The 8,196-nt window shown below is 33.2% G+C and overlaps 1 long non-coding RNA gene across 1 annotated transcript in view; it reads left to right on the forward strand.

The window, feature by feature from the left end:
- The window catches only part of LOC141571920 (uncharacterized), a 129,253-nt gene extending 121,466 nt beyond the window's left edge, over positions 1-7,787 (forward strand). Inside the window, exon 2 of the long non-coding RNA XR_016019647.1 lies at positions 7,419-7,787. This is a non-coding gene — a long non-coding RNA (uncharacterized LOC141571920). The remainder of the gene's footprint in view (positions 1-7,418) is intronic.
- The last annotated feature ends 409 nt before the right edge of the window (positions 7,788-8,196 follow it).

Below are 8,196 nucleotides of genomic sequence, written 5' to 3' on the forward strand. Positions count from 1 at the left end.
TTACCTGAAAGAAGGGGGAAACTGGAAGACAATGAACAATCTTTGCTACACCTAATTTTTGTGTTTGCATGTGTGTATGTATCAGAGTTTTAACTCGTCATTGCTATGGACATAAATGTGGGTCTTAACCTCCAAGTACATAATGCTTTCTTGATGAACGTCCTGGGATCATTGATTTCAACGATTGATTTCAGCCACAAATCCACCCAATGCCAAATCTCATTCAGTCTACATTTCTCTAACTGTCCCTGAAGGATCGCACGATGGCCTTTTACTAAATATCTTACTGAAATCTAGATAAAGTATGATTGTGGCTTTTCCCCAGGATCTCCATCTACTATCCTATCAATACAGGAAACGAGGTTAGCTCAGCATGACCTTATCTGAGTGAACCTAGCTTCTGCTTTGTGGCTCCATGTCTCCATTTTCTAAGAGCTTACCAGCCACCTGTTTAATAATCTTGTCCAAAATTTTGTCAAAGGGAATTCATTTCAACTCTACCCACCTGCAATTTTTGGAATTCATGCTGTTTCTGATTTGAAAGTCAAATGGCCTTTTTTGAAATTGCCTATTTCCAACTTGCAGGTACTTTTACTATTTTTTACTTCCCAAAGATTACATGCAAATTCTTTTAATGCCGCAATGTATTAGTTCCCTAAGACTGCTATAACAAAATACCACAAACCAGGTGGCTTAAACAACAAAAATTTATTTCCTGTAGTTCTAGAGTCTGGAAGTTCAAAGTCAAGGTGTCAACAGGTTTGGTTTTTCCTGAGGCCTCTGGCCTTGGCTTGTAGATGGCTGCCTTACCCCTGTGTTCTCATATGGTCTTTCCTCTCTGTGTGAATTCCCCTCATAGCAAAAGAAAAAGTATCATTGCATTACTAGCTGGGCTTGATGGAAAACTCAGTGAAGAAACTCCTCTGCTAGCATATAATGGAGCACAGGAAGACAGGCATTAATCACCATAATTCCTTCTACATTCAAGTGACAATCTAGGTACTACTTTTCTTGTCAAGCATATGTAGGAAAGAGAGAACAAAAACATAAAGAGTGACACAGCTGGTCTTGGGTCAGGTTACTGATCCTGACGTATAGGTGGGATATTTTAAGGAACAGGGATTAAGGGCTGAGGAGTGTTGAGAGGTGATGGGAAGGGGTATAGAAAAGAAGGCAGCGTTTCTGTATCCAGACCTAATTTTGATCTTAGCTGCCTTTTCCTCTATGTCTCCCTTGGTGACATTACCAGTCTCAATTTCCAGGTGAAAAACCCACCAAACCTGTCAAGGTCAGAATCTGTGATGTCAGAATCAGAGCAAAATTCCTTCTAAAGCCAGAGGGCCTGTGAAGCCATGGTCCATTTGGGAGAACCATCCCACTTTCCTTATGACCTCCTCTAACACGTTCTTTCTTTCGTAGGTCTCCTTCAGATTTCAGCTATGATATCACTTCTTCCAGGAAGCTTTCGTTTCCCCCGAGAGACTGAATCAGGAGCCCTGCTTCTGTAGCATTTACTGTACTTCGAAGTAATGACCCATGTCATCTGTGTCCCCACTATGTGATAATGGAGGCTTTCTTCACCATCAAACCTCACACATGGCAGAGGCCGGGTTCAAAACCCACAGAAATGTTTCATTTGTTTTATTATTAAACAAGTTAGAAAATTGTGTTTCTACAATTTTAAATACGCATATATAATACATTTCATAGAAGGTAATATTGTAACAATAGAACTGCATAATTATGGAAACATTCCCAAATATCCTTTTTCAAAATCTAATTTATAGACTGAATTTTGAAAAGCAGTTTCTTAGTCAACCATTGATAAAAAGTTACCTAGCTTTTTAAGGGGCAGATTAAATGTAACTTTTTTTGTTTTTTAAGTAGCGAACTCCTTCGAATTGCTTTTCATCAAAGAAAAGGTTGGCAAACTGCGAACAGTTGTTACTATGTTAAAGAAAATGTATAGCTCATCAGTAAATTTTACAATTATTTTAAATAACTTGCTACAAACTAAACCATGAACATCTTTGTCGAACAGATTTTCATCATCTCTTGCCTATTTTATTATGAAATATTATAAATTTTCTACTGTATTTAAAAGGTCTTGTTTCAACAGAATTAACCATGCGGATGGCAATCTGTAGCCCTTTGTGTATTTCTGGCTTCAACATCTTTGCTGCACTGATCTTCCTATAAATGACATGAGGAATGTATTTTAATGTAGTGTTATCGCTGCAAACTTAATCTGGAGCATGTTTGAAGGACAGTTCATGGCGGCTGAGGGCCACTCCTCTTTGCTGCAGGACTGTCACCCGGTCGGGGTACTCACCCACTGTACGTGACCCCTATCTATTGCCATAAGCACCTAGAAGGATGCAATGCCAGTCTGCATATTAAACATTGGTCAAAATTCATTTCTCTTTCAGTTTTAGCTAAAAATGATAAAGAAGTTTTAAAATGTTTAATCTCATTCACTGATCGGCTGACCTCATTGTCATCCTTTGAAACCCCAAAGAAGCATGAATTTACTTGGCTTTTATTACCATGTTTCCCCAAAAATAAGACCTAGCCAGACAATCAGCTCTGATGCGTCATTTGGAGCAAAAATTAATATAAGACTGGGTCTTATATTATATTATGTTATATAAGACCCAATCTTATATTATAGTAAAATAAGACCCAGTCTTATATTAATTTTTGCTCCAAATGATGCATTAGAGCTGATTGTCTGGCTAGGTCTTATTTTTGGGGAAACACGGTACTATTACTATTATCTATAACTCTATCACTACATTTAATACCACACTGTCTTAATTATTCTAACTTTAAAGTAAGCTATCATACGTCAGATGGAAAATTTTCTGTCTCTTTTATTTTTTTGAGAGTTATCTTAGCTCTTCTTGAATGTATAATCGTCCATATGAATTTTACATTCGATTCATCAAGCTCCATAAATTTGTGTGCAGTTTTTGGTGAATTTGTATTAAATTTATCAATTAATTTGAAGAGCTGTCACATTTTTATTATGCTGACCCTTCCCATCTATGAATATGGTATGTCTCTCCGTTTCCTTATGAATTCTTTTAAGTCCTTTGATAATATTTCAGACGTTCTCACTAATGATTTTCTACCCTTTTACTGCATTTATTACAACATGTGTACAGTTTCATATACTTTGGTGCTAAAGTGAGTGGGATCGTTTGGCCAAATGCATGAGTAGAAATATGCAGCCTAAATGCATTTTGTTTATTTCCTACACCCCAAGCTGCATGCTTCTCTTGGGCCAGTTAGATGCACGCACTTTATGCTGTTGGACAAAGATTAGGCCTTGGGCTCTGTTTCAGTCTCTGCTGAGAAGTATCTTACTAGGTACCAGTCTTTTGGTGACAATGAATGGAAAGCTTGTTGAGACCCTGATCAGCAGGCTGGCGGATGAAGCATAAGAACGATTTCAGAGCACAGAGCAAACACATAGAGTCAGAAATCGCGAAGGAAATGAGGTAGGGATAGATCCCAGAGACTTCATATGTGAATATGTTATTCTGTATTATTAAACAAACACTAAAAGAAAATATCCATGAGGTAAGGGGAGACAGCCTTGAGAATGAAAAATCTCAGAGTTCCAAGAAGGACTGAAGAGAAAAGACAGACATCCAAGCACATCTTGGCAAAATTCATGAATGTGGATGATAAAGAATAAAAGCCTGAAGGTTTCCCGGCAGGAAGGAGTGATTACTAAAGAGTAGATTTTTGTTCATTTTCAATTATTACTTTCAGGCAATATTTTATTCTGTTGCATAGAAAATACTCATTTTATATGATAGCCATGAATCCACAATCTCTATTAATTTTCTTGCTTGGTTCTAACAATGTTTTTGCACATTTTCTGTTATTTTTCTATGTAGATAATTGCATTATCAGTAAGTAATGAAATTGTGTTTTTTCCTTTCCAGTTCAATATATGGAATTTATTTTTCATTTATTATTGTTTTTGCTAAGACTTCTAGTATCATGCACGATAAAAATGGTGATGGTAGAGAAAGTTTTTAAAGTGTTGACACTATCTGTAACATTTGCTATAGGTTTTTGGTAGAAATCTTTATTGAGGTTTAAGAAAGTTACCTTTTATTTTTAGTATATTAACAGTATTATTAATGAGCTATTGAGTTTTATTAAATTCTGTTTTTTATTTATTGGCAAGTCATACAATTTTTCTTTCTTAATCTATTACTGTGTGAGGTTTCGTCTAATAGCAAATTATCTTGCATTTCTGAGGTAAACTCTAATTGGTCATCCTGGTGGTTTTGTTATATTTTCCTGATTTAAAAAAAAATGTTACATTAATGGATTGTATTTGCTAATACTTCAGTTAGATATTTTTGCATCTACTTTTATAATATTAACCTATAATTTTTCCTTTCTTGAACTGTACATGACATGTTTTGATATATAGGAAAATCTTTCCTTTTTTCTAGTCTTTGAAATTATTTCATATTATATAAAGATTATTTGTTCCTGAAGATTTGTTAACGGATCTGAGTTTTGTATCTACTCTTGGGGAAAGATACTAAAAGTAAATTTATATAATGGTTTATGAACCATCATGGTTATAAAGTAAGTTTGGTGATTTGCATTTTTCTAGAATGTTATACATTTTGATTATGTTTTCAAATATATTGACATGAGATTGTTGACAATATTCTATTAGTCTTTAAAAATCTTAAATGTATTGAGTAATTTCCCTTTTTTTCTAAAATTATTTCTGTGTTTTCTTTTTTTTTCTTGATCAGTGTTGTCAAACATTTTTGTGGTATATAGTTTTAAAAAAAAATATTTGTCTTAAAAATAGTCTTTAAATTTTCCAATCAATCTTATTAATTTTGGAAGTCATATCTATTATTTCCTTTCTTCTTATATTTAAATTTATTGATTTTCCCCAGGTTCATAAGCTGACTGACTACATTTATTTTCTTTTCTTTTTTTTTTATTTTATTAAATTTATTGGGGTGACAATTGTTAGTAAAATTACATAGATTTCAGGTGTACAATTCTGTATTACATCATCTATAAATCCCATTGTGTGTTCATCACCCAGAGTCAGTTCTCCTTCCATCACCATATGTTCGATCCCCCTTACCCTCATCTCCCACCCCCCACCCCCCGCCCCCGTTACCCTCGACTACATTTATTTTCAATACTTCCTTTGCAATAATAGACTTAGGCCATATAGTCTCTAATTAAGTCACATTTTGTCTCCATTTCATAAGTTTTGGTATGCTGTTTTGTTCTAAATCTGTTGTTATTTTTATTGTGATGTTTTCTTTAACCTAAAAATATTACAAAATTCATGGGGGAGAAGACATCAAACTAGACCCAGCCATATATAATATCTGTCATGTCTTTATTGTCTGACTTTCAGTTAAGTTACATTGTTATCAGAGAATGTATTCTCAACAGGATCAGTTCCTTGAAATGTATGACAATGTCCTTTGTGATCTAGGCAGAACATTTTTTTGGCAAATATTTTATGTTTGCTCTTAAAGTAAACTTGTTAATTTTGTCATTAAATTCTTTGGCCTCAATAATATTTTCCCAACTAGATCTTTCTGTTTGATAAAAGTATATCAATTTTGCATTGCAATCCTATCAATTTTTGGCTTTATATATTTTAAAACTATGCCCATGAGTGCACACAATTTCATGATTTTCATACTTTATTGCTAGAAAATGTCCCTTTGATGTTATACAGTGTAACTTTTTATCTCTATTAATTATTTTGCCTTAAATTCTATTTTATCAGGTAATAATTTGCTATATTAGATTTTTATTATTTTTTCATATTTGCCTGGAATATGTTTTTTTGTACATTTATTTTAAATCTTTTTGTGACACTTTGTTTTAGTATCTCTTAAAAACACCATGTAGCTGAAAAAGACCCACCTGACAATCCCTGTATTTTAATAGATGAGTTTCATTTATTTATATATTTTTCATGATTACTAATGTGTTTGTATGTATTTCCAATATCTAATTTAGCCTGTCTGGTTTATTATTGTTTTTCTCTCCCACTTTTCTCTCTTCTGTTGGATTAATAGAGATTTCTAACTTGTTTATTTTTTGTTATGCTGGCTTGGAAGTTATATTATATTTCTAATATTTTTAGTACTCTTAAAATTTAAAAATATATAGGTAACTATAAATATTTTGACCAAATCTAAACTTCTTCATTATTTTCTCATTCTCCAAGAAAATGTTTTGCTATACACTAACCTCTCCTTTAATTTTTCAACTTTCATGTTATTGGGTCTAGAACTTTTTTTCACCATTTCTTTTTTAAAAAGACCTTCATCCATTCCTACTTAGTTTACTTTTCTTTTCATTGAACTATTTCATTTAATAGTTCTTTTAAAGAGATGGCTATCTCTCTTATCTTTGTGTGTCTGAGAGCAACTTTATTTTACCTTAGTCAGTAGTGGTATAAAAGTATAACTTCTAAGTTGGCAGTTATTTTCTCTGAGCTCTTTAAAGATAATACTCCAATGTAATCTGGATTTTTCTTGCTTTTCATGAAAATCTGCAGCTAGTCTAACTTACCCATTCTTTTATAGCTTTTTCTTCTTTTTTAAGTGAGCACATGTCAAAGATTTATTTAACTCATGAATGAAAAAACCAAGAGGATGGTAAGCTGGCTATAAAAAGTGTGAGAGGCAGAAGGGTTTATAGTCACTGAAAAACAAGACTGCTCTGTCACATACAAAACTCATTAACGCACAAGACTGGTGAATGCCATTTTTATGGCCAATACAACTCTCACCTTTGATTGGAAATCTTCTCTACAGGGCAACATTCATTTACATTGCCATAGGACAAAAATCATTTAAATAATTATTTTTGTACAGAATTTAGTCTACCCTTGTAGACTTGTAAAATACCCTGATAGTAAAATTATTAAAGTACATACTCATAAAGAATCCTATAATCCTTGGACAATCCTGTTAGGTAATGCCCTAGGACATTATCTAGGACATTTGAAAGGAGATGGGTCATCTTTTCATCTATTTCCAACTTTTGTATTTTCTTTTTTGTTTTGTTGTTCATAAATTACCTCCAGGAAATATTCTTGGTTCATAAGAGGGTGGTCTCATGTTTTAACCTGCTCTCATAGAAGCAGCATTCAGTATTAACGCATATAAGATGTAGTATGGTCATTAAATCTAGAATCACATGGCCTTAAGCAACTATTAAAATTAGAAAAATAAACTTGGTCAAGGTTTTGTAAAAAATATATACGTTTGGATTTTTCAATAATCTCTACTCTCCAAAAATGTAATAAAACATTGCTTACATTTTTTCTTCTATTCTGAGGCTAAAAAGCCAATCCTAAGTAATTTATCTCCATCATCTTTACCCTGCAGTGTCTACAAATTTGAGTGAATCCCTCTCTGTGAAATGTTCTCCAATCTCCTAAGGTTCCTGGCTCAAGAGGAAGAGACCCGTCTTACTACCTGGAAGTCTAGGGCCCTGTCAAGCAAAGAACAGACCTGAGAGCAGTTTCCTAGGAGAATTTTGCAGGCATTGGTTCCACCCATGAAGTGTAACTCTTGATCTGTAGTAGTGAGCTTTTCATATCTGATTAAATGAGATTTGTTCTGAAATGTGATACTCCTTGTACAACCTTTATTATACATTCATTTTGTTCAATTACATTCTGATGAGTTTTATTAAATGAATGTAAAATAATCACATTGGCATTAAAAGTAAAAAAATAAAAAATCTCAGTAAAAGTACCTGTTTCCAAATTTTGAAGTCAGAGAACAAAATTTAAACACATGGTTATAAAAATCAAGATTAGACATAGATCAAGAAGATGACACAGCAATTCCACTCCTAAGAATATACCCCAAAGAATTGCAGACATTCAAATGGATACTTTTGCACAAATGCTCATTGCAGCTTTACTCGAACTAGCAAAAAGGTGGAAACAATCTAAATGTCTACCAACAGATGAATGAATAAACAAAATGTTATATATACACACGATGAAAAATTATTTAGCCATAAAAAGTGAAGTTCTGGTAGATGCTACAACATAAATGAATCCTGAAAACATATGCTAACTGAAATAATCCAGACATATAAGATCAAATATTGTATGATCCCACTTACATGAACTATCCAGAATAGACAAATTCA

This window comes from Rhinolophus sinicus, chromosome 2, assembly GCF_057876585.1.
Source record: "Rhinolophus sinicus isolate RSI-liver-muscle chromosome 2, RSI-T2T, whole genome shotgun sequence".
NCBI classification, from domain to species: domain Eukaryota; kingdom Metazoa; phylum Chordata; class Mammalia; order Chiroptera; family Rhinolophidae; genus Rhinolophus; species Rhinolophus sinicus.